The following is a 6,070-nucleotide window of genomic DNA, read 5'->3' as shown; positions in this document are numbered from 1 at the left end:
ATCACATCATATTAGGAAGATAAGTCAAACACAAACTAAAAACGACAAAAAGAACTAGGAAAGGCTGCTTAAGTATATATTGTACACTTCACTTCATCAACTTACGAGCCCCGGGTTGACAATTTATGATAGCAATTTAGACAACACTAAATTGACCAAACAAATATCCCAAAAATTTACAATAAAATCTTTGAAATATGCACATCAAGGAGCTTCCTTCTCACTAGTTATTATGAGTGGAACTTCAACCAATCTTGCACCCTTGCAAGGAATGTTCAGTTAGATTTTGGATGAAAGTAGTCATGTTATTCCATAGAAGCATGCTGTGGATATTGCAAAAGCCAACATTACAATGGTTGGATTACAAGAGGTTTCACGAAAACCAAAATAGTCCAGCAAACTATCATGGGTTTGAATCTCGAGCTCTGGAAGAACACGGAGGAAGAGGATCTCCGCAGAGTCTATTGTTATCGGTGTAGGAGGATATCGGAACCTTTCGAAGCGGGATCCCATGCGGAATTCTTACCAACAGGGAATTAATGGGGCCGCCTATTATATTATTGGCCACTGAAAATCTCTGCAAATTGACCAGACCTCAAAGGCGCAGCTTCTTCAGCCTCCTGAGCCTCCCAAATGACAAGAGAATAGAGCCAGCAATTTGTTTCAAGGCGCCCATTTCCAAAATTTCACGAAACTGGAGATCTCCTGAGGACTCCGACAGCGTGCCCTTCATCTGAGTATCCGATATGAAGTCGCTCCTGGACAGAACACAAAATGAGGTAAATAATTATTACATTTAAATAAAAATTTAATAGACATCAAACGTTATGAAACTGCAAATTCTGGCTTCAAGGCATTCTGCAAGAGTTTCGGATGAGTATCTTTGACAAAAATGGCTCCATAAGGGCTCGAAATTGCATATGATTGGAAAGTGGGTGAAAGACAAAAGAAATGTCCTAAGAATCCAAAACTTATCTTTACGAGGAGACCTCCAAGGAGAGAAAGGTGAAAATCAACCTAGATGTTGCATTTACAGTAACTCTTATGGCCTAGCTACTCTAGAAGAAGTACTTGCTACACCACTTCTTTTTAATGTTTCTAATGGCACCCTGTAAATTTTGAATGGACATGCCAAATAACTAGATAATTAGTTGATAAATGACTAATTAAATGTATATAATGGCACCATGTGAATTTTGAAGAGACATGCTAGATAAATAGATGATGATTTAGTTAATGAATGACTAATTAAACATTTATCCTTCAATAAGAGCTATAAAAGCATACAAATTAGTGTGATAGAAAAAATTAGACCAAAAATAGCTAGCAGAAAATGCCAGTAAAAAAAATATAGCTTCTGGAAATACCATAGAAACAACCCTACAGATCAGAAAGTTTCTTTACAAAATGCATTTCCAGGGCACAAAATGCAAATAGAAACTTAATGTCTCACCTAACATAACAATGATACGAATGTTCTAATTACTAGAAGAAATGTTCTAATTACTAGAAGAAAAGAGTTCAGAAGGCTTTTTCTCACTCCTGTTCATAATACATATTGTACATTTGCATACCAGTCCAAATGCATGGTAAAAAGTTGTCATTTTGACAGAACAGGAAAAAGCACATAAAAAATCTGGAAGCACATGAATTACAAAACTACAAAAGTTGAAAAGGATGAAAAAAATAAGCAGCAACATAGATACAAAACCATCTTCTTATATCGCCAGTTACTACTAAAAATACACCTAAACTTATGCTAATATATTTGAACATTTCATTTAATTAATTTTTATATTTAATCTAGTACCTTGAGTCCTGGCATTTCCTTCCTGACAACATGTTACCTTCTATCAATCTATGGTACTTGATAGCACTCTAAAGAGGAAACCACGATAGATGGACGAAATCAACTATTCACCATGCTAGAAGCAAGACAGTAAAATTCTCTATGAGTCTTTTGTGTATCAGGGGTTTGCTTCTCCCACTGTCCACACAGGCAAAATATTGACTCTAAAAAAATACAGAACGACCCTGCCTTTTTCCAAAACGCAAAAACTCGTTGCGATTTTGAATTGCATCAGCAGTCCATGAACATTGAGTTAGGTAGTTTTGGATGAATTGATCCTTTTCATTTCATAAAATAAATGAACAATAAAACATTCCCTCTTGGGATCACATCATCACAGGTGTCCTTTTGGCTAAAGATAAAGGTCAATAATTTTCAGGCATGCAGATGTTTTTACTGTGGCATCAATAGCAAATGCTTTCCACGAGTAAGTTCAGCCATGGATACTTCTCAGTTGGTTTCAGGGAGTAATGCAATCAAAAGGCACCTTAGAAAAGAGGTTACTATGAACACAAAGTTCAACAGAATTAGCCCCAAAATAGCTAGAAACTGCACATATTGACCCAAAAAAAATCTTCCATGTCTTATCATCCATGGTAGCATCCTGTGAATACGGGATTTGAACAGATCATAATTATACACATGTTGGGAACGATAAATTTCTGATGGAATGTTTTGTGGTTTTAAAGTGAACTAATCCAAACTTACAAATTTCACTTCAACGTTTTTCCCCTGGATCTAGCATGTGCTAGAAATAGGTGAATTTCAAAACTACAGGAAGTATGATTGGGTTAAGAACAACATTTCTGTACCAATAAAAAAATGATCAAATACGTTAATGATTCAAACAGGTAGACTTTCAACCAAAGGCATGGAAGAAAAACTATTGAGAAGATTATTCTTAACCCTGATTGTTTATAAATTATTATAGGCATAATAAATAGGGAAGGATGAAACACACCCATGGAGAAAATCCAACAGATTTTAATGCAACACAATGATTATGTGCATTTAATGATCAAAACAGGAAAGGGAGTAAAAATCAGAGATAAAGGAAAATATAAAACTAAAACAAGAAGTAAAAACAACCAAAGTAGAAAGAAAAGTCACCAAAGTTTATGAAAAGCCCAAGCCCGCTAATATATTTCTTCATATATATGTAGGCTTGAAAAAAGAAAGAATAGAATAAATAGGACTTGCGGCAGATAATTGCCCAATTTAGAATGTCTAATTTTCCTGGAACAGAAAGTTTCAGATCACAGAGTTATTGCATCCAAATAGGAAATTTTGATGACAATACCAGAAGCATTTACATGGAAAGAACAACTTTTTGTCAGTGAATTTCCGCTAATCAAAAAAACCAAAGAGATGTGCTCTGTCTGAACTCTGAAGCCTACAACGAATGACAATTCTTGATGTCCTAATAACTTGATTGAAGCTCAATAAGCACACATCTGAGTCAATTCTTCCAATTATCTGAACAAAATGATTTCTTTTATAATTGGTTCATTCGCAATATATAGGTAGCCCTATGATGGTGAAATATCATAATAGCTTTCAACTTCAAGTTTGAAGAGAGGCAAGCCTGCCTGATGAATGCACAAAGGATCATTCATCTTGGCTGCTTAATTCACCATTGCACTGATTAATAATGAATTCTTCAACTGCAGAACTTCTAAAGCTAAGGTCAGAGTTTATTGCACATAGAAAGTATGAAGACTAATAGCACGTTATTTCCATATTCTCATAAATGAAGTAAGATCTGATCTCATGCTTAATTCTTCGAAGATGTTAATAATCAATTGATAGAAACAAGTTTGATATGCTTGCAATCATCATGGAAATGCCCATCCAAAACAGACCCCCACTTCAAGAAATCAAAACAAAGACACCATAAGCAGGCATGCGGCAGGCAATCAAGAAGAAATATATTAATCCCAAAAGATAGGCAGCATTAGCAAGACTCGGTTCATTTCTACTCAAGCATATGGTTATCCCAAATTACTTCTCAACAACAATAACAGTATAGATCTCTTAAAGGCCCGAGATGAGAACACGCAATTGATATCTTCAATTCAAACGCGCGCACACAAAGCTGTAGGAACTCAACCACTCACATCGCTAGCGGTGCATCTCAAATGGAAGGTGTTGGCGCATTCACATATCACATAAAATTCTCTTCACATGCAAAACTGCTATTCACATTATATCTGTTATCATGAGAATCCACGAGTAAGTTCAGCCATGGATACTTCTCAGTTGGTTTCAGGGAGTAATGCAATCAAAAGGCACCTTAGAAAAGAGGTTACTATGAACACAAAGTTCAACAGAATTAGCCCCAAAATAGATAGAAACTGCACATATTGACCCAAAAAAATCTTCCATGTCTTATCATCCATGGTAGCATCCTGTAAATACGGGATTTGAACAGATCATAATTATACACATGTTGGGAATGATAAATTTCTGATGGAATGTTTTGTGGTTTTAAAGTGAACTAATCCAAACTTACCGATTTCACTTACAACGTTTTTCCCCTGGATCTAGCATGTGCCAGAAATAGGTGAATTTGAAAACTACAGGAAGTATGATTGGGTTAAGAACAACATTTCTGTACCAATAAAAAAATGATCAAATACGTTAATGATTCAAACAGGTATACTTTCAACCAAAGGCATGGAAGAAAAACTATTGAGAAGATTATTCTTAACCCTGATTGTTTATAAATTATTATATGCATAATAAATAGGGAAGGATGAAACACACCCATGGAGAAAATCCAACAGATTTGAATGCAACTCAATGATTATGTGCATTTAATGATCAAAACAGGAAAGGGAGTAAAAATCAGAGATAAAGGAAAATATAAAACTAAAACAAGAAGTAAAAACAACCAAAGTAGAAAGAAAAGTCACCAAAGTTTATGAAAAGCCCAAGCCCGCTAATATATTTCTTCATATATATGTAGGCTTGAAAAAAGAAAGAATAGAATAAATAGGACTTGCGGCAAATAATTGCCCAATTTAGAATGTCTAATTTGCCTGGAACATAAAGTTTCAGGTCACAGAGTTATTGCGTCCAAATAGGAAATTTTGATGACAATACCAGAAGCATTTACATGGAAAGAACAACTTTTTGTCAGTGCATTCCCGCTAATCAAAAAATCCAAAGAGATGTGCTCTGTCTGAACTCTGAAGCCTACAACGAATGACAATTCTTGATGTCCTAATAACTTGATTGAAGCTCAATAAGCACACATCTGAGTCAGTTCTTCCAATTATCTGAACAAAATAATTTCTTTTATAATTGGTTCATTCGCAACATATAGGTAGCCCTATGATGGTGAAATATCACAGTAGCTTTCAACTTCAAGTTTGAAGAGAGGCAAGCCTGCCTGATGAATGCACAAAGGGACCCCCACTTCAAGAAATCAAAACAAAGACACCATAAGCAGGCATGCGGCAGGCAATCAAGAAGAAATATATTAATCCCAAAAGATAGGCAGCATTAGCAAGACTCGGTTCGTTTCTACTCAAGTAGATGGTTATCCCAAATTACTTCTCAACAACAATAACAGTATAGATCTCTTAAAAGCCCCAGATGAGAACACGCAATTGATATCTTCAATTCAAACACGCGCACACAAAGCTGTAGGAACTCAACCAGTCACATGGCTAGCGGTGCATCTCAAATGGAAGGTGTTGGCGCATTCACATATCACATAAAATTCTCTTCACATGCAAAACTGCTATTCACATGATATCTGTTGTCATGAGAATCAAGAAAGGGCATACCTTGTCATGAGTGCACAGGCAGGCAATGGCAATGGCAATGGCAAAGGAAATTGGGATCGAGACGTGTTCATCTGCACTTGCGAACATATGAATCCAACTCCAACCATTTGCGTTCGTAACAGCCTGCCTCAACATTGATTTGTATTTATACCAAATTATTGACTCCAAATTCTGTAGATCAAATTCATTGTTGGGCATATAGCTAGTCGGGTGAGGAAAGATAGTTGCACAGAAAAAGATAATTAAACCAGAGACCCAATAGACGAAATCACAGAGCGAAGCGGAGATGGATGTGCAAGCCCAATAGCTAGCCCATCTATGTCAAAAGTCATGTCATGAGGAGGAGGTGGGTGGGACTAAGTTGTGTTTGCCTATATAAAACAATTGCCCGGATATTTTTGTGGCGACTCGACCATTACAATCTCGG

The 6,070-nt window shown here is 36.1% G+C and overlaps 1 long non-coding RNA gene across 2 annotated transcripts; it reads right to left on the bottom strand.

The window, feature by feature from the left end:
* Positions 1-410: 410 nt before the first annotated feature.
* On the bottom strand, positions 411-5,779 carry LOC149186709 (uncharacterized). 2 transcript variants are annotated; one of them, XR_016256150.1, is made up of 2 exons: positions 5,644-5,779; positions 411-758 (listed from the first exon to the last, which is right to left on the bottom strand). It is a non-coding gene; the product is annotated as an uncharacterized LOC149186709 (long non-coding RNA). The 2 variants fall into 2 exon arrangements; XR_016256151.1 differs by having other exon boundaries at positions 5,520-5,771.
* Between the last annotated feature and the right edge of the window lie 291 nt (positions 5,780-6,070).

This window comes from Pinus tabuliformis, chromosome 3_1 (assembly GCF_031772625.1).
Source record: "Pinus tabuliformis cultivar Carrire ecotype Pingquan chromosome 3_1, CPIR1, whole genome shotgun sequence".
NCBI classification, from domain to species: Eukaryota; Viridiplantae; Streptophyta; class Pinopsida; order Pinales; family Pinaceae; genus Pinus; species Pinus tabuliformis.
Note: the sequence above shows the minus strand (reverse complement) of the source record. Positions and strands in the feature narration are given on the sequence as shown.